General features: G+C 43.3%; 1 pseudogene; it reads right to left on the minus strand.

The window, feature by feature from the left end:
* Nucleotides 1-17,556: 17,556 nt before the first annotated feature.
* Nucleotides 17,557-24,003, minus strand: LOC138646117 (rab11 family-interacting protein 5-like; annotated as a pseudogene).
* Nucleotides 24,004-25,372: the final 1,369 nt, after the last annotated feature.

A 25,372-nucleotide genomic window follows, 5' to 3' on the forward strand; every position in this document is an offset into this window, starting at 1 on the left:
ATAATAGGCTTTCTATGGCCCACAATTGGAGAGAGAGAGAGAGATGGCACACCCAGGAGTCAAGACTGGCACACAAGCAGAAAGGGCAATATTAATCTCCCACTGATTTGTTTTTGTTTTTTTTTTCAGGGAGACTTTAGGAAAAAAAAATAATAGAATAAAATGATTTTTTCAGGAAGAATTTAGAAACCAAATAAAATAAAATGATTTTTTCAGGGAGAATTTAGAAAACAAATAAAACAAAAAAGGCTTTCTATGGCCCACTGAGTGAGAGATGACGCACACAGGAGTCAGGAGTGGCACACAAGCCAAGAGGCCAATATTTATCTCCCACTGATTGATGTAGTGATTTTTTCAGGTAGATTTTGGAACCCAAATCAAGCTAAAAAAAATAATAGGCTTTCTATGGCCCACAATTGGAGAGAGAGGGAGAGATGGCACACCCAGGAGTCAAGACTGGCACACAAGCAGAAAGGGCAATATTAATCTCCCACTGATTTGTTTTTTTTTTTTTTTCAGGGAGACTTTAGGGAAAAAAAATAATAGAATAAAATGATTTTTTCAGGAAGAATTTAGAAACCAAATAAAATAAAACGATTTTTTCAGGGAGAATTTAGAAAACAAATAAAACTAAAAAAGGCTTTCTATGGCCCACTGAGTGAGAGATGACACACACAGGAGTCAGGAGTGGCACACAAGCCCTGGGGCCAATATTTATCTCCCACTTTTTTTTTTTTGTTCCAGGGAAAATTTATAAACCCCCCCAAAAAAATTATAAATAGGCTTTCTATGGCCCACTATCTGAGAGAGAGAGAGAGAGAGATGGCACGCTTAGGACTGGCACACAAGCCCAAAGGCCAATATTAATCTCCCTTTTTTTTTTCAGGGAGAATTTATAAAACCAAAAAAAAATAAATAAATAGGCTTTCTATGGCCCACTATTTGTGAGAGAGATGGCACGCTCAGGACTGGCACACAAGCCCAGAGGCCAATATTAATCTCCCACTTTTTTTTTTTTTGTTCCAGGGAAAATTTATATACCCAATAAAAAAAATAATAAATAGGCTTTCTATGGCCCACTATCTGAGAGAGAGAGATGGCAGGCTTAGGACTGGCACACAAGCCCAAAGGCCAATATTAATCTCCCACTGATTGATTTATTGATTTTTTCAGGTTGAATTTAGAACCCAAATAAAGCAAAAAAAAAAAAAAAGGGCTTTCTATGGCCCACTGGGTGAGTGATGATGCACACAGGAGTCAGGAGTGGCACACAAGCCCTGAGGCCAATATTTTTCTCCCACTGATTGATGTAGTGATTTTTTCAGGTAGATCTTAGAACCCAAATCAAGCAAAAAAATAAATAGGCTTTCTATGGCCCACTATTTGTGAGAGAGATGGCACGCTCAGGACTGGCACACAAGCCCAGAGGCCAATATTAATCTCCCACTTTTTTTTTTTTTGTTCCAGGGAAAATTTATATACCCAATAAAAAAAATAATAAATAGGCTTTCTATGGCCCACTATCTGAGAGAGAGAGATGGCAGGCTTAGGACTGGCACACAAGCCCAAAGGCCAATATTAATCTCCCACTGATTGATTTATTGATTTTTTCAGGTTGAATTTAGAACCCAAATAAAGCAAAAAAAAAAAAAAATGGGCTTTCTATGGCCCACTGAGTGAGTGATGATGCACACAGGAGTCAGGAGTGGCACACAAGCCCTGAGGCCAATATTTTTCTCCCACTGATTGATGTAGTGATTTTTTCAGGTAGATTTTAGAACCAAAATCAAGCAAAAAAATAAATAGGCTTTCTATGGCCCACTGACTGAGAGATGGCACACGCAGGAGTCAAGAGTGGCACGCAAGCCCTGAGGCCAATATTTTTCTCCCACTGATTGATGTAGTGATTTTTTCAGGTAGATTTTATAACCCAAATCAAGCAAAAAAATAAATAGGCTTTCTATGGCCCACTGAGTGAGAGATGGCACACACAGGGATGGCACTCTAGCAGAAATGTCAATCTTAATCTCCCACAAAAAAAAAAAAAAAAAACAGGGAGTGTCCTTCAATTACTATCTCCCTGCAGTAATCTCAGCCAGGTATGGCAGGCAGCAATAAGGAGTGGACTGATGCACAAATTAAATAAAAAGTGTGGACAAACAAAAAAGATAGCTGTGCAGAAAGGAAGGAACAAGAGGATTTGTGCTTTGAAAAAAGCAGTTGGTTTTGCACAGCGGCGTACACACAGCAATGCAGCTATCAGGGAGCCTTCTAGGGCAGCCCAATGAGCTACAGCGCTGAGGGGAAAAAAAAAAAAATGTAGCTTCCACTGTCCCTGCACACCGAAGGTGGTGTTGGGCAGTGGAAATCGCTACAGCACAAGCGGTTTGGTGGTTAATGGACCCTGCCTAACGCTATCCCTGCTTCTGACGAAGCGGCAGCAACCTCTCCCTAAGCTCAGATCAGCAGCAGTAACATGGCGGTCGGCGGGAACGCCCCTTTATAGCCCCTGTGACGCCGCAGACAGCAAGCCAATCACTGCAATGCCCTTCTCTAAGATGGTGGGGACCAGGACCTATGTCATCACGCTGCCCACACTCTGCGTTTACCTTCATTGGCTGAGAAATGGCGCTTTTCGCGTCATTGAAACGCGACTTTGGCGCGAAAGTCGCGTACCGCATGGCCGACCCCGCACAGGGGTCGGATCGGGTTTCATGAAACCCGACTTTGCCAAAAGTCGGCGCCTTTTGAAAATGAACGACCCGTTTCGCTCAACCCTAGTCCTGAACTCTGCCCTGGCTCTTAGGCTGACATGCGGCACTTAGCTCGACAGGGCTCCTGGCTCTCTCCTTATTAATGCGGTGAGCTCTGGCACTGTCTGAGCCCGATGTGGCCTGGCAGATATACCCTGGTGAATCGGGGCGCTGATGTTAGTCCTGCACCCGATCTCTCTCTAGGCCACCAGGTCTGTCTGCTGCATTTCCAGGTCTCCCCCCAGGACATCGCAGCAAGGCGCGGGATGCGCCGCTAATCCTCCCAGGGACCCTTTTCAGACCCACTAGGTGTCTAACGGCCCTCACCACCCAGATTCTGTGCTCCCGGGACAATTCTGCCCGGACTGGCTTTATTATAAGGTTGTGCCTTAACAAGGGATCGGTCGTAGACCCCCTACCACTGCCACTATTATGCATCTATGTCAAAGGACTTGAGTAACCCCATGAGTAAGACCCGGGAGGGTCAAAACGTCGGGTTTTTTGTCTATTTCAAATGAATATGAATATGGCAACCACTTCTTTTTTGTTTTGTTTTCTTCAATAAAATTGGCATACACCTTTTGCATCTTACCAGTCTTGAGTGTGCGGTAATCTTTTTTGAATGTCTGCTGCAGTCCGTCGCAGCGCTGTTGGTTCATGTGCGGAGCGTGCTGCCCGCCCTTCTGGTCGCGCGCTGATGGTGGGGGCATCTCTGCAGCTTTGCGCGCTTCCTCTCTCAGCTTCTAGATGGATCCCTTTCCAAGCACGCTCCCTCTTCCTGGGTCATGGGGCCTGTCTGGTCCCCTATTCCTTCCCCTCAGGAAACAGTGGATGCAGCGTCATCAGTTCTGGACCTGGCTCAATACAGGTACTTGCAGCCTGGTCTTTCTCCTTATATCTGCACTCTGAATCCTCCCACAACAGAGATGCTGACTCACTCAATGCCGAGGCCCCACATTCTCTCCTCCATCTCCTGCTGCTACTGCCCGAGGTCTGCGCCCTGGTCGCAGATACCCAGACACTGTGCTTAGGGCGGCCGCGCTCCTGCCCTCTTAAAGAGCCAGCCCAACGTAAGTTGTTCCCAGCCAATGGCTGGGAGACAATAATATTTTAGGCACCTCCACTTGATAGGAGATGTCTGAGCAACGTGTTAGTTTAACCTTCCATGCTTGTTAGTGCTCTGGTGCCCAGTGCTCATATTCCAGTATGCCTGCACTGTATGTTAGGTCGGCCATGCCTAAATGTGCAAAAGTCATATCTTTCAGAACACCTGTCTGTCTCTCTATCAGCTGTGCTTGCCAGCCTGCCTATCAGCATTGCGCTCCTGCTTGTTTATCAGCTGTACCTGCCTGCCTGTGTATCAGCAATGCCATCCGTTTCCACCTGTCTATCAGCCATGCTTGACAACCTGCCTGTACACTAGTCATGCCAGCCAGTATTTGCCAAGTCTACTATTCTTGGCCGCTCCTGCCTCCTGTGAGCTATGGGTGTCATCTGCCATCCACCCAAGGTCAGTCATGGTGCAGTCCTAAAGAGAAATGGAGTAAAAAGCTAAAAAAAAAAAGTAAACTAGCACTGGAATTCAAGATCTCTTATTTTCTAAAGATGCAATTTGCGCATCTATATATTAACCCCTTTACCCCCAAGGGTGGTTTGCACGTCAATGACCAGGCTAATTTTTACAATTCTGACCACTGTCCATTTAGGAGGTTATAAGTCTGGAACGCTTCAACGGATGTTGGTGATTCTGACATTGTTTTCTCATGATATATTGTACTTCATGATAGTGGTAAAATTTCTTTGATATTACCTGTGTTTATTTGTGAAAAAGAACGGAAATTTGGCGAAAATTTAGAAAATTTCGCAATTTTCCAACTTTGAATTTTTATGCAATTAAATCACAGAGATATGTCACAAAAAATACTTAATAAGTAACATTTCCCACATGTCTACTTTACATCAGCACAATTTTGGAACCAAAATTTTTTTTTGTTAGGGAATTATAAGAATTAAAATTGACCAGCAATTTCTCATTTTTACAACACCATTTTTTTCAGGGACCACATCTCATTTGAAGTCATTTTGAGGGGTCTATATGATAGAAAATAAAATTGTTGTAGAATTTGTCCTGAGTACGCCAATACCCGACATGTGGGGGTAAACCACTGTTTGGGCGCATGACAGAACTCGGAAGCAAAGTAGGGCAATTTGACTTTCAATGCAAAATTGACAGGAATTGAGATGGGACGCCATGTTGCGTTTGGAGAGCCACTGATGTGCCTAAACATTGAAACCCCCCACAAGTGACACCATTTTGGAAAGTAGACCCCCTAAGGAACTTATCTAGAGGTGTGGTGAGCACTTTGACCCACCAAGTGCTTCACAGAAGTTTATAATGCAGAACCGTAAAAATAAAAAATCATATTTTTTCACAAAAATTATTTTTTCCCCCCAATTTTTTATTTTCCCAAGGGTAAGAGAAGAAATTGGACCCCAGAAGTTGTTGTACAATTTGTCCTGAGTACGCTGATACCCTATATGTGGGGGTAAACCACTGTTTGGGCGCATGGGAGAGCTCGGAAGGGAAGGAGCTCCGTTTGACTTATCAATGCAAAATTGACAGGAATTGAGATGGGACGCCATGTTGCATTTGGAGAGCCACTAATGTGCCTAAACATTGAAAACCCCCACAAGTGACACCATTTTAGAAAGTAGACCCTCTAAGGAACTTATGTGGATGTGTGGTGAGCACTTTGACCCACCAAGGGCTTCACAGAAGTTTATAATGCAGAGCCGTAAAAATAAAACAAAAATTTTTTCCCACAAAAATTATATTTTAGCCCCCAGTTTTGTATTTTACCGAGGGTAACAGGAGAAATTGGACCACAAAAGTTGTTGTCCAATTTGTCCTGAGTACGCTGATACCCCATATGTGGGGGGAACCACCGTTTGGGCGCATGGGAGGGCTCGGAAGGGAAGGAGCGCCACTTGGAATGCAGACTTAGATGGAAATGTCTGCAGGCGTCACATTGCGTTTGCAGAGCCCCTAATGTGCCTAAACAGTAGAAACCCCCCACAAGTGACAGCATTTTGGAAAGTAGACCCCCTAAGGAACTCATCTAGATGTGTTGTGAGAGCTTTGAACCCCCAAGTGTTTCACTACAGTTTATAACGCAGAGCCGTGCAAATAAAAAATATTTTTTTTCCACAAAAATTTTTTATCCCCCAGTTTTGTATTTTTCCAAGGGTAACAGGAGAAATTGGAACCTAAATGTTGTTGTCCAATTTGTCCTGAGTACGCTGATACCCGATATGTGGGGGAAACCACCGTTTGAGCGCATGACAGAGCTCGGAAGGGAAGGAGCATCATTTGGAATGCAGACTTAGATGGATTGGTCTGCAGGCGTCACATTGCGTTTGCATAGCCCCTAATGTACCTAAACAGTAGAAACCCCCCACAAGTGACCCCATATTGGAAACTAGTCCCCCCAAGGAACGTATCTAGATGTGTTGTGAGAACTTTGAACCCCCCAGTGTTTCACTACAGTTTATAACGCAGAGCTGTGAAAATAAAAAATTTTTTTTTAGCCCCCAGTTTTGTATTTTCCCAAGGGTAACAGGAAAAATTGGACCCCAAACGTTGCTGTCCAATTTGTCCTGAGTACGCTGATACCCCATATGTTGGGGTAAACCCCTGTTTGGGCACACGGGAGAGCTCGGAAGGGAAGGAGCACTGTTTTACTTTTTCAACGCAGAATTGGCTGGAATTGAGATCGGACGCCATGTCGCGTTTGTAGAGCCCCTGATGTGCCTAAACATTGGAAACCCCCCAATTATAACTGAAACCCAATGCAAACACACCGCTAACCCTAATCCCAATGGTAACCCTAACTACACCTCTAACCCAGACAAAACCCTAACCCTAATCCCAACCCTATTCCCAACCGTAAATGTAATCCAAACCCTAACCCTAACTTTAGCCCCAACCCTAACTTTAGCCCCAACCCTAACCATACCCTAACCCTAGCCCTAACCCTAACCCTAGCCCTAACCCTTACCCTAGCCCTAACCCTAGCCCTAACCCTAGCCCTAGCCCTAACCCTAGCCCTAACCCTAACCCTAGCCCTAACCCTAACTCTAACCCTAGCCCTAATGGGAAAATGGAAATAAATACATTTTTTTATTTTTTTTTTATTTTTCCCTAATTAAGGGGGTGATGAAGGGGGGTACTATTTACTTTTATAGCGGGTTTTTTAGCGGATTTTTATTATTGGTAGCCGTCACACACTGAAAGACGCTTTTTATTGCAAAAAATATTTTTTGCGTTACCACATTTTGAGAGCTATAATTTTTCCATATTTGAGTCCACAGAGTCATGTGAGGTCTTGTTTTTTGCGGGACGAGTTAACGTTTTTATTGGTAACATTTTTGGGCACGTGACATTTTTTGATCGCTTTTTATTCCGATTTTTGTGAGGAAGAATGACCAAAAACCAGCTATTCATGAATTTCTTTTGGTGGAGGCGTTTATACCGTTCCGCGTTTGGTAAAAATGATAAAGCAGTTTTATTCTTCGGGTCAATACGGTTACAGCGATACCTTATTTATATAATGTTATATGTTTTGGCGCTTTTATATGAAAAAAACTATTTTATAGAAAAAATAATTATTTTTGCATCGCTTTATTCTGAGGACTATAACTTTTTTATTTTTTCGCTGATGATGCTGTACGGCAGCTCATTTTTTGCGGGACAGACAAGATAACGTTCTCAGTGGTACCATGTTTATTTATATCTGTCTTTTTGATCGCGTGTTATTCCACTTTTTGTTTGGCGGTATGAGAATAAAGTGTTGTTTTTTGCCTCGTTTTTTTTTTTACGGTGTTCCCTGAACGGGTTAACTAGTGATATAGTTTTATAGGTGGGGTCGTTACGGACACGGAGATACTAAATATGTGAACTTTTATTTTTTTTTTTATTTAGATAAAGAAATGTATTTATAGGAACAATATTTTTTTTTTGAGGGGGGGGAATTTTTTTGGGAATTTTTTTTTTATTTTTTTTACACATTGGAATATTTTTTTTTTACACTATAACATTTCCCCGGGGGGCATCATGTTATAGTGTAAGATCGCTGATCTGACACTTTGCTGTGCAGTGTGTCAGATCAGCGATCTGACATGCACAGCTCCAGGCTTCACAGTGCCTGCTCTGAGCAGGCGCTGTGAAGCCACCTCCCTCCCTGCAGGACCCGGATGCCGCGGCCATCTTGGATCTGGGCCTGCAGCGAGGAAGGAGAGGTTAGAGACCCTTGCAGCAACGCGATCACATCGCGTTGCTCCGGGGGTCTCAGGGAAGCCCGCGGGGAGCACCCCTCCCTGCGCGATGCTTCCCTATACCACTGGCACACCGCGATCATGTTTGATCATGGTGTGCCGGGGGTTAATGTGCCGGGGGCGGTCCGTGACCACTCCTGGCACATAGCGCCGGATGTCAGCTGCGATAGCCGTTTGCTATGATGTACTATCCCGTCTAGGGTCAGATAGGCCCAGGGCACCTCGATGGGATAGTACGTCTAAGGTCAGAGAGGGGTTAATAGTCAAGCACTTAAAAAGTGTTTCATGGAACTTTGCTGAAATGTTGCACAGTGAAAAAGTAGTAATCATCAAAAGGTTAAGATACAATGTGTTTGTGAGCATAACTGTAAACATGGCATTTTTCTATAGTAGAAACACTTTCTAAAATCTCCGTACAGCGCTGCATTGCATTATGCTGCCTTGCTGAATTTCATCTTTCTTATCAAGGCTAATTAAATCCAAGAAAGTTTAAGTCTCTCTTTGTTCTATTGATTCCACAGGATAGAACAAAGAAGTTGCATATATTATCAAAGTCAATTCTTAAGCAACCAGCCACAATCTAAGTTACAGTAGTTAATCCCTTATTGATTTCTTTTTTTGTTGTGTCTTCTCTTATAAGATGCAATGTCCCCTTGCATATTATCACAAGTTAAAACATTATTTTAGATTATAATATTAATAGTCTCATTAGTGGCTCAAATACATTTACTGGGTTATATAATAGAAAGTCATTATCGCCTTTTCTAAGAATATTATGGGTGTTTGTCAAAGTGGTTGTTCTAAGATGTGCAATTTAAATGTTCATAATATCATTACATGGCTCGAGGCAAAATGCATAGCTAAATTACACAATAGCAACTGTGGTGGAGCAGCTCACAAGGTTGCTGACAGAGGTAGATACAGGAACCTTTTTCGCTTGAATCTTATGCTGGTTTATTAAAAAGGTATGTTATAAACCAGTGCAAAGTTCATCAAAATAATTATGGCCTTTCTGTCACAACAGTAAAACAAAAGATAAGGAATGCCACAGTCCATCTGTTTGTGGGTATCCGCCCACTCAGGAACAACAACAGAATTCAGCTAAGTTTTAGCATAAACAATGCTGGGAAGCTCTCTCCTCCAAGCACATCCCAACCTGAAAGACTCAGAAAGCTGGCTATTTACCTCCTAAACCACACCTGTGGTGAAGAAATGGTGAACAGCCTCCCACTCACTCTTCAGTTCTTCCCAAAAAAGCCAGAGGAGACCTTGTGTCATAACATTGTGAATACTAGTATAGATGGTTAGCACTCGACTAAGTAGAGTAACGGTGCCAGTGAAAGGGAACCCAATGTTCCATAAATATAAGTCAGTTATAGAATTACTGCACTCAGTAGAAAGGTATGCTTTCAAGTGGATAAATTTTATTTGTGATGATTAGTGAGGCGACAGTTAAACGTTTCGGCCGAACTCCGGCCTTTATCATAAAGTCGCCTTTATGGTCATCTAGAATATATTGGCACCGTATATGTTAATTTTTCCAATTAGACGCAATGTATCCAGCTTGGTGGATGATCCAATGGGGGGTTGCAGCAGGTCAGGGGAGCAATGTCCTGACAGTGGCACCTTGGGAAATATTGGTGGCGCAGCGGTCATGTGGGAGCACAGGCGTGCTGGTGCAGTGTGTGCACCAGCATGCCTGTGCTCCCGCATGACCGCTGCGCCACCAATATTTCCCAAGGTGCCACTGTCAGGACATTGCTCCCCTGACCTGCTGCAACCCCCCACTGGATCATCCACCAAGCTGGATACATTGCGTCTAATTGGAAAAATTAACATATACGGTGCCAATATTTTCTAGATGACCATAAAGGCGACTTTATGATAAAGGCCGGAGTTCGGCCAAAACGTTTAACTGTCGCCTCACTAATCATCACAAATAAAATATATCCACTTGAAAGCATACCTTTCTACTGAGTGCAGTGATTCTATATCTAACTTATAACATTGTGAATGATTTCTGCACCCTGATTGGCTGTACACTAGTGTTGAGCATTCCGATATTGCAAATATCAGGTATCGGCCGAAATTTGCTGTATCGGAATTCCGATACCGAGTTCCGATAGCTTTGCGATATCGGAAATCGAAATCGGAAGTTGCTATAAGTTCCCAGTCATCTTTGGCATGAGTGGTGCGCATGGTTCCCAGGGTCTGGAGGAGAGGAGACTCTCCTTCAGGCCCTGGGATTCATATTCATGTAAAAAATAAAGAATACAAATAAAAAATATGTATATTCTCACCCCTCCGACGAACCCTGGCTGTCACCGCTGCAAGCGTCTGCCTCCGTTCCTAAGAATGCAGAGAGTGAAGGACCTTCGATGACGTCGCTTGCAGCGATGACAGCCAGGGTTCGTCAGAGGGGTGAGAATATACATATTTTTTATCTTTATTCTTTATTTTTTACATGAATATGGATCCCAGGGCCTGAAGGAGAGTTTCCTCTCTTTCAGACCCTGGGAACCATCCAGGATCACTTCTGATATTTGTGTCCCATTGACTTACATTGGTATCGGGTATCGGTATTGACGATATCCGATATTTTTTGGATATCGGCCGATCCCATCCGATACCGATACGTACAAATATCGGAAGGTATCGCTTAAAACTACTGTATACACATTAAGTTATTAGAGAAAACAATTTTAAAAAATTACACTCCGCAGCTTCTCTGACCTAGACACGGACCCTCCCCTTATAAAACAGAAGAACCAATTGTGGCCGATGCTGCAGGGTGTCAGTTGTAATACACAGCTGATATCTACTACTTTTTAGCCCATAGAAGGGATTTATTTGCTTAATCTCACTGGTCCACGTGATTTTTCACAAAGACAATTAAGCATTTCACCTCCTGAATTCAAAAATGTTTTACCTTTAAGATTCTTTATTGGTTTGCCATCAGATGATTTTACTAAATTTACTGTTGTAATCAGTATGGAATCAGATAAATAAGATCTTCTGTTATGTTACGAGACAAAATATCAAGATTATGTAGGTTCATTCATATTCAGGCATGTTTAGATATTGCATCTTTTGTAAGTAGAGAGCCAGTAGTGAAATGGTAGTGAGTCTGTTAGCACAGGTGCATGTTCTTCTGTTGATCTCAAATGTTTTGCTTGTTTCTCATGTTTTATTAGCTTTATTTGTTGTTATATTTTTTCAATAATGTAAGGAAAGTGTTTAAATCATATAAGCAATTCCTGTTGTGTGTGGTTAACTGACGTTCAAAAGTCAGAGACAAAATTTTACATCGCTTATAAAAAAGTGTTAGGAGCTTTATTTTGGGTTTAAAAAAGTAATCTCAACATTTACTGCTAACCACATATATGCTATTTATCTTTTGCTAGGCTTCTTATTGGTTGGAAAATAGTTTTCATCAAATGCAAATTGCAATGCTGACTGTTTGGAAGGAATCGAAGGGCCATTTAACAGATTGCTCTTTCTACCTAAGGAACATTAAAGGAAACTCATCTAAAGCAAAGTATACAGTTAATTACCCCAAATTTCCATCTGAAATGAGACTTGTCTTATATAGCAAAGGGTTTCCTGTACTGATGAGCGAATATACTTGTTACTCGAGATTTCCCGAGCACACTTGGGTGTCCTCCGAGTATTTGTAAGTGCTTGGAGATTTATTTTTCCTTTCAGCAGCTGAATGATTTACAGGTCCTTCTCAAAAAATTAGCATATAGTGTTAAATTTCATTATTTCCCATAATGTAATGATTACAATTAAACTTTCATATATTATAGATTCATTATCCACCAACTGAAATTTGTCAGGTCTTTTATTGTTTTAATACTGATGATTTTGGCATACAACTCCTGATAACCCAAAAAACCTGTCTCAATAAATTAGCATATCAAGAAAAGGTTCTCTAAACGACCTATTACCCTAATCTTCTGAATCAACTAATTAACTCTAAACACATGCAAAAGATACCTGAGGCTTTTATAAACTCCCTGCCTGGTTCATTACTCAAAACCCCCATCATGGGTAAGACTAGCGACCTGACAGATGTCAAGAATGCCATCATTGACACCCTCAAGCAAGAGGGTAAGACCCAGAAAGAAATTTCTCAACAAATAGGCTGTTCCCAGAGTGCTGTATCAAGGCACCTCAATGGTAAGTCTGTTGGAAGGAAACAATGTGGCAGAAAACGCTGTACAACGAGAAGAGGAGACCGGACCCTGAGGAAGATTGTGGAGAAGGACCGATTCCAGACCTTGGGGAACCTGAGGAAGCAGTGGACTGAGTCTGGTGTGGAAACATCCAGAGCCACCATGCACAGGCGTGTGCAGGAAATGGGCTACAGGTGCCGCATTCCCCAGGTAAAGCCACTTTTGAACCATAAACAGCGGCAGAGGCGCCTGACCTGGGCTACAGAGAAGCAGCACTGGACTGTTGCTAAGTGGTCCCAAGTACTTTTTTCTGATGAAAGCAAATTTTGCATGTCATTCGGAAATCAAGGTGCCAGAGTCTGGAGGAAGACTGGGGAGAAGGAAATGCCAAAATGCCTGAAGTCCAGTGTCAAGTACCCACAGTCAGTGATGGTGTGGGGTGCCATGTCAGCTGCTGGTGTTGGTCCACTGTGTTTCATCAAGGGCAGGGTCAATGCAGCTAGCTATCAGGAGATTTTGGAGCACTTCATGCTTCCATCGGCTGAAATGCTTTATGGAGATGAAGATTTCATTTTTCAGCACGACCTGGCACCTGCTCACAGTGCCAAAACCACTGGTAAATGGTTTACTGACCATGGTATTACTGTGCTCAATTGGCCTGCCAACTCTCCTGACCTGAACCCCATAGAGAATCTGTGGGATATTGTGAAGAGAAAGTTGAGAGACGCAAGACCCAACACTCTGGATGAACTTAAGGCCGCTATTGAAGCATCCTGGGCCTCCATAACATCTTAGCAGTGTCACAGGCTGATTGCCTCCATGCCACGCCGCATTGAAGCAGTCATTTCTGCCAAAGGATTCCCGACCAAGTATTGAGTGCATAACTGAACATTATTATTTGTTGGTTTTTTTGTTTGTTATTAAAAAACACTTTTATTTGATTGGATGGGTGAAATATGCTAATTTATTGAGACAGGTTTTTTGGGTTATCAAGAGTTGTATGCCAGCTCCGTGACAGCTCTGACTCTGATCTTATTCTGACTAAAAAGGAAGCATACAGCAATGAGAGATGTGATCTTTGTTTCGAAGCATGTTGTTCTTCAGAACCACACTTGTTATATCAAGAAGGTCTGAACAACCTTATGCTTGATATACACTTGTCTAAACAACAATTATAGCCTCTAAGTGTCATGTCGGACGCTAATCACACTAAAAGAAAGAACCTGGCACTCAACTTGAGTGCCAGGTTCTTTCTTTTAGTATCACATGGTGTGGGAACCTACCTGGGCACCACTAGTAGTAGTGCACACGGCTTTATCTTTGAAATTGCTAATCACACTAGGGCGTCCAACAGACAGCGGTAATTCTGCATTCGTCCACTATGCGCTCAGTGGCGCCGGCTAGATTTTATCTAGGTTGTCTGGGGTTAATCTAGCTGGTACTCAGATTGGAGGCTGGGTCACGCCCACGGCCTTTAAATAGTTCTTCTGAACTTTGGGCGTCTCAGATTATAGCTTGTGTCTTGTACCTGGTGATCTCGGTCTGGAGTGGTAGTCAAGCAGTTGAAGTATCATATCTGGTGGTGTATGATCCTTTGTCATATTTCTCCTTCCTATTTGTGTTTTTTTTTGCCCTGTGCACATTATAGTGTTTTCCTGAGTGTGTTTGCGGTGTGGTGCGTTTTTGGTTTTCCCTGTCTGTGCTTTCTGTAGGGGTTGGTGTGAGGAATTATCACTGGGTGGAGGTTTCAGATTAGTACTGAAACAGGAGTTAGGGTCAGGCCTGGCGGCCCAGACAAGCACACCATCAGTGTAATCTCTGGGAGAGGGACAGACGGGGTTTCCCTAGTCTGAGGGATATCGCAGGGGCCCGGGTTATTAGCTTTGCCTACCTAGGCTCCCCGTGACACTAAGCTCCAGGCTCAAAGATGGAATCTACTCAGTGAAGACATGAGAATAGGCAAGTATCATAGCTGAGAGAGTAATTTCATAAACTAATTCTCTGATGATAAATGCATGGTTTTTGTAATAATGTTGGTTCTTTTATGGAGGCCCTTGGACAACAGCATCGGGCAGATGAGTGGCTATTGTTCATATACTTATCAAAAGTTAGTTTGAAGGTTGCTCGTGGCATAGTGGTAATTACCTCCTATCAATACATGTTGTACATGCTGCTGATACGAAAGAGAAATACGAAAATATGAAACTGCTGTTAGAAAAAATTTAGCATGAAAAATATAACTGGAATATTTGTGGGAATTTGATGGTGATTGCTTTATTTGGTTGGATTGCAACTTGGCCACAGTAAATTCTGTCGTTTCTTATGTGAATGGTTGAGCAGGGATAGAACATTTCACTATATTCGAAAACAATGGCCTAAACTTGAATCTCTTGTTCCTGGGCAAAAAAAAGGGGTCAAATGTAACCTTAGTAAATCCTGAAAAAGTATACTTACCTCCACTGCATATTCATCTAGGATTGAAGCAATTCATAAAAGCACTTGATACAAATTTGGCTACATTTGTACATTTGAAATTAAAATTTCTCAAAGTTAGTTATGGAAAAATGAATGAAGGCGTTTTTATGGGATCACAAATAAGATCATGCTGAATTATGAACAATTTCAGGAACCATTGAATCCACTGACAAGGACAGCTTTCAAAAATGTCTCATCTTTTTTTCTCAGAAATCCTAAGCTACAGTGATATCATGAGTGATTTTGTGTAATTATACCAACCTCTGGGATGCAACACATCATTTAATTTCTTGGACCCCCTCCTGGACTTCTTCCCAGAAAATCTTGGTGCTGTCAATGACCAGTATACGGAACATTTTCATCAGCAGATTTCTACCATGGAACAAAGGTACCAAGACAAGTGAAGTCCCTGTATGCTGGGTGACTATTGATGGACCGTGAGATATCCCGGAAGCAAAATATTCCCGTAAATCCTCATAAAATTTTTTCTAGGTAAGCGGTATTTCATATAATGTTGACTACATAAGTATTATTTTTTAACATTTCTATAAAACTTGAAGTGTGTGTCGCAAAAAAAATCTGCATGATGGGAAAAATCTGAACGCATATGAATCCTGCACTAAACCTATATTTATATAGTTAATTTTGTTTTGTGAAAGAAAAATAAATTTATTTTTCAATCGGCATCTTCAGTGCTGCTGTAAAAATATGGGTTCTGAGAATTAATGTCCTTTAATGACCATTATAAAAAGAAGCATTGGTGGTCTCTAAGGGGTTAAGGTATGATAGGAATATTCTGTGAAATGCTAAAAGTTACACTGATATTAATAACTATGGAACAGAAAAATCAGCATTTACTGTAGTGTCAGAACCCAGAACTATTGCTTTGACAAATGCAGAGATTGCTGTGAAAAATACAAAGAAAGAATCCAGGATTTTTTTTTCTTCAGGCTCCATAGATTATGACTGGGAATTCTACAATATACATGACTGTAATGTTAGAACAATAATAGCAGAATATACTTTATGAGCGTATGCAGGGTCACAGTTTCCTCTTGCAATACTCTATCAAATAAGTGAGAAATTGTCTATGCTCCTGCTTGCTGATGGTCTTATGAAATAAATATATTAAATATGAATTTTGCCATGAACAACATTATACATAATATATCTTATTTAACTGCAAATATGTTGGAATATCAACCAATTTTGCCAATAGTTGGTATATAGTATTCATTGCGTATACAATAATGAGGTTACAAGCTGATTACTGGCTGCAGTACTGTAGCCTTTACAGAAGTAGGAGATGAGTAAATTTGTTACTATGGTAGTGATGAATGTTATTGCGCGTAATGCACTAGCAGCAGTCTGCTATTTTCTATTTTCTGCTACCTGAAAAAAATAGCAGACTCGTCTAGATATCTAGATCAAGTTACTATAAAATCTTGTGTTTTGGAAATGCATTAACTCCAATTACTTTTAAACATTTTATCAAGATTATATAAACGTAGGCAGAAACCTACCCATCCTCCGAATGGTTTCCGCACATACTGTTTTTTAGCAATAGCACACTGTTTTTCAGAGTAAACTTTTATTCGAGAACAGGCTTATATAGGTAAAAAGTAACAAACCCAGGTGTTACTTACCCTCCCCAGGTCCAGTGCCAGGTTTCCGCCACTGCTCTAGACCTTGTTACTTGCTGCATTGATGCCATCATGACTAAAGCATGCGTGACCAATGCTGCCGATGACTTTGCGCTGTAGTCATGCTGTTAATGCCACTGTCAGTAAACAAAACTCACAACAGAATGTGTCCCCACTTAAGGTGATTGAAGGTGTGTAGTATGAGAAGTCCTACCTTCGTGTCCTTGCAGCGGGGCAGACAGGACCAGGTGTTGCTCCTGGGTGGATGGATTCAAACGTGGATGCAGAGAGATGAATCAGCGATGGTTTATTTGAACCATAACCCAAAGACATGAGGTGGTATGAAGTAGATAGTACATTTAGCCGTTCCTGTGGTTGTATTGTGGGTGTTCACCCCTGGAGCCACTACTGAATGTGTGTGTAATCAAAAGACTTTGCTTTCTTCAGCCGAAAAGAGATGTGTACGTCTCACATGATGGCTGAAAGTAAAATGGATGCCAGGAAGTGAGCTCATACACAAGGCTGCAGGACACTCCCACATTCTAGAAAAATGTAAAAGGAGGAGCAAGGGAGTGACACACAGCCTTTGGTCAGTAGGTGGCGGCAGACAAGCATGAAGGAACAAGCTATTAATACAATACAATAGCAAATTGAAAGATATGAAAAGGACATGAAGGGAACAGCACACTCCCTATCTGAAATTCACTTTGGGGATTTCACTAGTAAAGTCCATAACAAAAACAATCTGTAAAGGAAAAGCATGTGAAATTGCAGCATTAAACATAACTCATGTCAATATCAAGAGGAAGACCCAAAAGTTCAGAACCGGTGGTGTTCATCCAGCAGAGACAATCTCGACATGCAACAACAGCACAAGTTCATAGATGGGTCTTGTAGAAGTCTATGCCTTGCCTTTCCTGATGACCTTTAATTCCACCTTCTGCACATTGCCATCCTGGCTAGGGAGTATCTTAGTAATTAGTCCCATAGGCCAGTCAGACCTTTCTGTGGGTTGGTCTTTCATGAGCACTAGGTTGTTGATCGAATTTGGTTGTGGCATTTGTTTTAAGGATGCATTCTGTCCCTCCGTAGCAGGATCCAGAGGTTTAGTCTCCAGTTTCTTGGAAGGTTGGTTCAGTCCTCTGAACATGACCATTACGTCCTCAGCTTTCCTTACGTTACTGTGAAAAGACTTGGGGCAGGGGAAGATTTCTCCAGAGGGATTGGCTTTCGAGCAGGCACTTCTATGTAGATGTGGCTTCCATTGATGCAGACAGAAGACTTGAAGATAGGGCTGCCCCTTGGCTTTAGGTTCTGTGCAACCTTTGGTTCTGGGAAGAGCTTGAGTTGGCCGACCTCATCACTGAATGCCCTCTTGTGCATCATCCTGGGCGAAGCTTCACAGTCTTTATCCGTGGGCTTGGTGGAAACGCTGCTGTTTCTGCTGGCAGGTTTCTTGACAACATCGGGAAGAACTATGGAGATTCCAGCATTGGTGTGAATGGTGCCGCTTGTGGAGGAGATGGTGCTGTCCAAGCCCAAAGAAGTATTGGACCTGGTTTAGGAGATTTTTCATAGACGTCCCTTAAAGAACGCTACTGCCTTGAACTTTGGGTTCTTCTCATCCTCATCATCGCTGTCCAGTCAGCCGATGTTGCTCAGCACAATGGTAGAGGATGGCAACATCTGTGACAGCTGCTTGACCTTCAGCTTGTCCTTCAGTTTCCTGAATGGAGTTTTGGGTTTGTCTTTGATGGACAAGTCAAACATGCTGGTTGTTAGACTGTTCCTGGTGAACTGAATGGACACTTGGAGTTCCCAGCTGATTTTCCCACGCTGAAGAGTTCATTTGAGTTCATGCTTTTTTATGCTGCTTTTGAAAAAAAACAGATCCTGCAGAAAAAAGCGGATACTTTGGAAAAAAGCGGATCCGGAGTAAAAAAAACGGATCCTGCGGAAAAAAACGGATCCGGTGGAAAAAACAGATCCGGTGGAAAAAACAGATCCGGCAGAAAAAAATGATCCAGCGGAAAAAAATGGATCCGGCGTAAAAAAACGGATCCGTTTTTTTCAAAAGTCGTCGGATTATGCCTGATGGCAAAAAACTGATGTGAGAAAGCAGCCAGATATATGGATAGATACATCTATGTATCTATAAATATATCTATCTATAAATATATCTATAGATAGATATATCCATAGATATATAATAGAAAGGCCGATGTTTCTAAGGCTACTTTCACACTTGCGTTATTAGCAATCCATCGCAATCCATCGCAATCCATCGTTTTGGAAAAAATGGATCCTGCAAATGTGCTCGCAGGATGCGATTTTTACCCATAAACATGTATTAGCGATGGATCGCGACGGATGGCCACACATTGCGTCCGTCATGCAACGGATCCGTCGTGTTTTGGTGGACCGTCGGCACGAAAAAACGTTCAAGTGTGCGGACTCGTACCGACGCAAGTGTGAAAGTAGCCTTAATGAGCGTTGAATTTAAAAAAAAGGAAAAAAACGGCGTGGGCTTCCGCACAAATTTCTGCGCCAGAGGGGGAAAGCCGATGGCCGGGGGCCAATATTTGTAGCCTGCTATGAATATCAGCCAGCAGCTGTCTGCCTAGCCTTTACTGGCTATTAAAATAGGGGGACCCCCCCAAAAAATGACGTGGGGTCCACCTATATTTTATAGCCAGAAAGGCTATGCAGACAGCTGCGGGCTGATATTCATAGCCTAGAGAGGGGCCATGGATATTGCCCCCACCGGCTACAAATACCAGTCCGCAGCTGACCGAGAAATGGCGCATCTGTAAGATGCGCCAATTCCAGCACTTAGCCCCTCTCTTCCCACTCCCATGTAGTGGTGGGATATGGGGTAATAAGGGGTTAATGTCACCTTGCTATAGTAAGACGCCTATCCATTATTAAACCAATAGTAATAAAGGGTTAATAAAACACACACACATTAGGAAAAAAATATTTTAATATTCTTCATTTAACCATACTTACCATACTTCAGCGCCTGCAAAAAATGTAAAATAATAAACCGTATACTACCTGTCTGCCGTAGTCCAATTAATAACGAGTGTCCCACGAAGATCTCCCCTATAGAACAGTGACATCGGGTGATGTCACGGCTCTATATGACCCTCATTGACACACTGACAGGAGACAATGGCTCCTCCAGTGCATCACTGAGGTTACTATAGTTCAAAGTCTCACTTTATGGCAACTGCTGCGTGGGAACATTTCTCATACATCAATGCCAAAAGTGAGACTAGGGACTATTTTTTTTTACAGAGGTGGGGGAAAAAGCTGGAATCAGGAAGATGGCAGACGAAGGCCAGGAGAGGTATGTCAGTGAATGGAAAAATGATATCACCAGCTCACAGAAACTGACCATGTACCGGAGCCTACAGAGAGACTACAGACTGGCGCCATATCTGGAGAAACTCCCGGACCCCAGAGACCGCCAGATCCTGAGCCGATATAGACTCAGCGCCCACAGTCTGGCCATCGAATGTGGCCGACACAGGCAGAGCTACAAGCCCAGGGAGGAAAGACTGTGCCAACACTGTGACCAGGAGGCCATAGAGGACGAAACCCACTTCCTGCTACACTGCTCCAAATACTCAGCAGTGAGGGACACTCACTTCAGGAGACTCTCACATCTCTTCCCAGACTTCATCACCATGAAGGAGGAAGAGAAAACATATATCCTGCTGGGAGAAGAAGAGAGAGCAGTGGAGATAGCAGCGCGGTATGTGAGCGAATGCCATAGACTGCGAGAAAGAGAACTATGATGCCATGGACTATAGCCCCCACAATGGATCTGCCCCATCCACCTCCCCTATGCCATGGACTATAGCCCCCACCCTGGATCTGCCCCCATCCACCTCCCCTATGCCATGGTCTATAGCCCCCACAATGGATTTGCCCCCATCCACCTCCCCTATGCCATGGACTATAGCCCCCACAATGGATCTGCCCCCATCCACCTTCCCTACAGCTCCTACCCAACATCCCCACAGTCCCTATCCCTATTGCCTTTATACACTTGCTTTGGCAAAACTGATGTGTATTTGGTCCTGCCAATAAAGCTTCTTTGAATCTTGAATCTTGGAATACAGTGCGGAAGGATACCTTCCTCCCATCATTGGATTCCTGGAGCCCCTAGAGAGTGGTCGCATCAGCTGATGCTGCCGTTCTCCACGGGAAATAGTCATGGGACACTCGTGGATTTCGGCAGACAGGGAGTATATTGGTTGTTAGTTATTTTAATATTTTTTGCAGTTGACAATGGCTTTGGGGATCAAAATGACAAGTAATGGTGAGTATGTACTCTATGTTATATGTATTGTATGTCTGTATGTATGTATTGTATGTAATGTATGAATGTATTGTATGTAGTATGTATGTAGTATGTAGGTATGTAGTATGTTTTATGTATGTAGTATGTATGTAATATGTATGTAATATGTATGTAGTATGTATGTAGTATGTATGCAGTATGTATGTTGTATGTATGTAGTATGTAGTATGTATGTAGTATGTAGTGTATATGTAGTATGTATGTTGTATGTAGTATGTATGTTGTATGTAGTATGTATGTAGTATGTATGTTGTATGTATGTAGTAGGTATGTAGTATGTATGTTGTATGTAGTATGTATGCAGTATGTTTGTTGTATTTAGTATGTATGTATGTAGTATGTACAGTGGGGCAAAAAAGTATTTAGTCAGTCAGCAATAGTGCAAGTTCCACCACTTAAAAAGATGAGAGGCGTCTGTAATTTACATCATAGGTAGACCTCAACTATGGGAGACAAACTGAGCAAAAAAAATCCAGAAAATCACATTGTCTGTTTTTTTAACATTTTATTTGCATATTATGGTGGAAAATAAGTATTTGGTCAGAAACAAACAATCAAGATTTCTGGCTCTCACAGACCTATAACTTCTTCTTTAAGAGTCTCCTCTTTCCTCCACTCATTACCTGTAGTAATGGCACCTGTTTAAACTTGTTATCAGTATAAAAAGACACCTGTGCACACCCTCAAACAGTCTGACTCCAAACTCCACTATGGTGAAGACCAAAGTGCTGTTAATAGGACACCAGAAACAAAATTGTAGCCCTGCACCAGGATGGGAAGACTGAATCTGCAATAGCCAACCAGCTTGAAGTGAAGAAATCAACAGTGGGAGCAATAATTAGAAAATTGAAGACATACAAGACCACTGATAATCTCCCTCGATCTGGGGCTCCACGCAAAATCCTACCCCGTGGGGTCAGAATGATCACAAGAACGGTGAGCAAAAATCCCAGAACCACGCGGGGGGACCTAGTGAATGAACTGCAGAGAGCTGGGACCAATGTAACAAGGCCTACCATAAGTAACACACTACGCCACCATGGACTCAGATCCTGCAGTGCCAGACGTGTCCCACTGCTTAAGCCAGTGCATGTCCGGGCCCGTCTGAAGTTTGCTAGAGAGCATTTGGATGATCCAGAGGAGTTTTGGGAGAATGTCCTATGGTCTGATGAAACCAAACTGGAACTGTTTGGTAGAAACACAACTTGTCGTGTTTGGAGGAAAAAGAATACTGGGTTGCATCGATCAAACACCATGCCTACTGTAAAGCATGGTGGTGGAAACATCATGCTTTGGGGCTGTTTCTCTGCAAAGGGGCCAGGACGACTGATCCGGGTACATGAAAGAATGAATGGGGCCATGTATCGTGAGATTTTGAGTGCAAACCTCCTTCCATCAGCAAGGGCATTGAAGATGAAACGTGGCTGGGTCTTTCAACATGACAATGATACAAAGCACACCGCCAGGGCAACGAAGGAGTGGCTTTGTAAGAAGCATTTCAAGGTCCTGGAGTGGCCTAGCCAGTCTCCAGATCTCAACCCTATAGAAAACCTTTGGAGGGAGTTGAAAGTCCGTGTTGCCAAGCGAAAAGCCAAAAACATCACTGCTCTAGAGGAGATCTGCATGGAGGAATGGGCCAACATACCAACAACAGCGTGTGGCAACCTTGTGAAGACTTACAGAAAACGTTTGACCACAGTCATTGCCAACAAAGGATATATTACAAAGTATTGAGATGAAATTTTGTTTCTGACCAAATACTTATTTTCCACCATAATATGCAAATAAAATGTTAAAAAAACAGACAATGTGATTTTCTGGATTTTTTTTTCTCAGTTTGCCTCCCATAGTTGAGGTCTACCTATGATGTAAATTACAGACGCCTCTCATCTTTTTAAGTGGTGGAACTTGCACTATTGCTGACTGACTAAATACTTTTTTGCCCCACTGTATGTATGTAGTATTTATTTATTTTTTTTTACATTCAACACATTAGCTGGATGATGGGACTACTACTGTCCCATCATTGGCTAATGTGTCAATCACTGTCTCACTGTTGCAGGCATCGTCCGATGGGACTTGTAGTCCAATCAGACAATGCCCGCACAGACCCCCTACAGCCCGCACAGAGCGCCGGCAGGCCGCACAGAGCCCCGGCAAACCCGCACTGAGCCCCAGCAAGCCTGCACAGAGCCCCGGCAAGCCGCACAGAGCCCAGGCAAGCCCGCACAGAGCCTCGGCAAGCCTGCACAGAGCCCCGGCAAGCCACACAGAGGCTTGGCAAGCCCACACAGAGCCCCGGCAAGCCGCACAGAGCCCCGGCAAGCCCGCACAGAGCTCCGGCAAGCTGTAAAGAGCCCGGCAGGCACACACAGACCCCCACGGTCACGCACAGACCCCGCCCGCGCACACACACACACGCAGTCTCTGCCCACGCACCGCCCACACTCCATTATAGTGCATCATTGCACTAATGGAACTTCCGATTCCAGTATCTGATATTGCAAAAATATCGGAACTCAGTATCGGAATTCCGATACAGCGAATATCAGCTGATACCCAATATTTGAGGATCGGAATGCTCAACACTAGTTAGCACTGATGATGCCATCATCAGTGTCACTATTCTGGTCATCTACATGCTGATGTACACTTTGAATAGTCTACGGAAAGTGGTGGTCCCAGAGGAAGAGGTGGAAGCAGAGGAGGATGCAGAAGGGATAACATTATCTCTAAGTTTCAGATTGTGATCGGAGAGGGGGGTGCCATGAGAGGACGGTTTAGAGAAATTGAGGACCAACAGTAATATTACTGCCATATGGTAACCATATAGAGGTAGATACCAGTGCTGCAGAATATATACAGTTACAGGTAGTGACATACAGCTGACATTCTTTCTGATGGAATATTTCACTTTTCCTGTCTTTTCTATCTGGCCCAAACTGACATGACAAATTCTCCAGCCAGGACTCGTCTGCAGAGATTACAACAAAGATACATTTGACTCCTACCATTTCAGGTACTATATCCATCTGTCATCAACATGCACAAATTCTTTGTTCTATCCTTATCATACAATGGCTCCAACACCATACGATGGCTCACCTCGCCGCCTGTATCCTGTGACACTCACCGCTCTGCGGCATCTCAGCGCATTCCTGCTTGTCCTCGGGCTTCTCCTCTCGCATGGCCAGCTCCTCCTTTTTCTCGGGCACGTGCACTGAGTTCTGCGGCTCGCGCGCACTCATCTCTCGTTGATGCTGGCCACTCTTGCTTTCCCACTCTGTGCTCCTGGAGGACTCTGAACCTGAAGGTGTGCATCATTGTCTGGTTTTCCTCACCTGACCTCTCTCCTTCGTTTCCTTTACAGTTCCACTCTCCCTGTGTCTCCAGGTCATCCTCGCTGCCTTGCCTTTGTCTCTCCAGCTGTCCGTCAGCTTTTTTTTCCCATCCTTGTGTCCCGTACTCCTTTTGTTCCTGCCGTTTTTTTACCTACACCTCTTCTCAGTCCGTTTTCCTGTACTCCAGCCTTGTTACCCTTTTTCTGGTCATCTTCTTTAGGTACTAGCTGCTGCGGCAGTAGTCTCCCTTGGGCCTGCCCCAAACACTCCCTGTATAGGGGGTGGGTCTCTGGGTCTACTTGCTCTCTGAAGGTTCACTGTCACGGTCCAGCGGGTTCACCTTTGGAGTTTCTCTTGCATCCCCGCAGTATCAACAGGCCATGGACCCCACTGGTACCTCTGCTACCGCCCAAAAGGAATTAGGGGTTTTTCGCGAGAATCAGACCATGATCATGGCCTTTCTTAAAGCCGTGGAGTCCCGATTATCGGTAATACAGCCCACGGATCCGGGGAACGCATCCCAGCTGGCCAGTCTCCAGCAGGAGCTCGTGCAGCAAAGCGACACCCAGGGTCACATCTTTAACTACATGGCTTCGGTGGATAACCGTCTTCTCGCCTTACAATCTGCCGCCGCTGCTCCTGCTGCGGTTCCCACTCAGCATCCACTCCTTCGTTTGGCTAAACCTCGGCGGTATAGTGGTGACCTTAAATTATGCCAGGGTTTCTTAAACCAATGTTTACTACATTTTGAATTATTGCCACAACAATACCCCACAGATCGGGCAAAAGTGGCTTTTGTTGTGTCTCACTTGGAGGAGGAGGCTTTGGCCTAGGTGAATCCACTCTGGGAGCGGGATGATCCTCTGGTTTCCCTACTCTCTGCTTTTTTGGAGATTTTAAGGAAAGTCTTCAACGAACCTGGTCGTCTGGCCTCTACTACTCAGTCCCTATTCAATCTACACCAAGGTTCTCTTTCTGTCGGCCAGTAAGCCATTTGGTTTGGTACTTTATCCTCAGAGCTGGGGTGGAACAATGAGGCTTTGGTGGGAGCTTTTTGGCACGGTCTGTCTTCCCGAATCAAAGATGAGTTGGCAGGTCGAGACATACCAACCTCCTTGGAGGACCTCATATCTCTTGCAACTCGCATTGATTTACGTTTCCAGTAACGTCTCCACGAAGCTGCTAGACAGAAAAAACCTCTCCGCTTATCCTCTGCCTCTAGCAGTCCTCCTCGTTTATGACTTGCTTCTTTGTCTCCGGTGTCGGCACTAGAACC

The sequence above is a fragment of the Ranitomeya imitator genome, chromosome 7 (genome assembly GCF_032444005.1).
Source record: "Ranitomeya imitator isolate aRanImi1 chromosome 7, aRanImi1.pri, whole genome shotgun sequence".
Classification (NCBI taxonomy): Eukaryota; Metazoa; Chordata; class Amphibia; order Anura; family Dendrobatidae; genus Ranitomeya; species Ranitomeya imitator.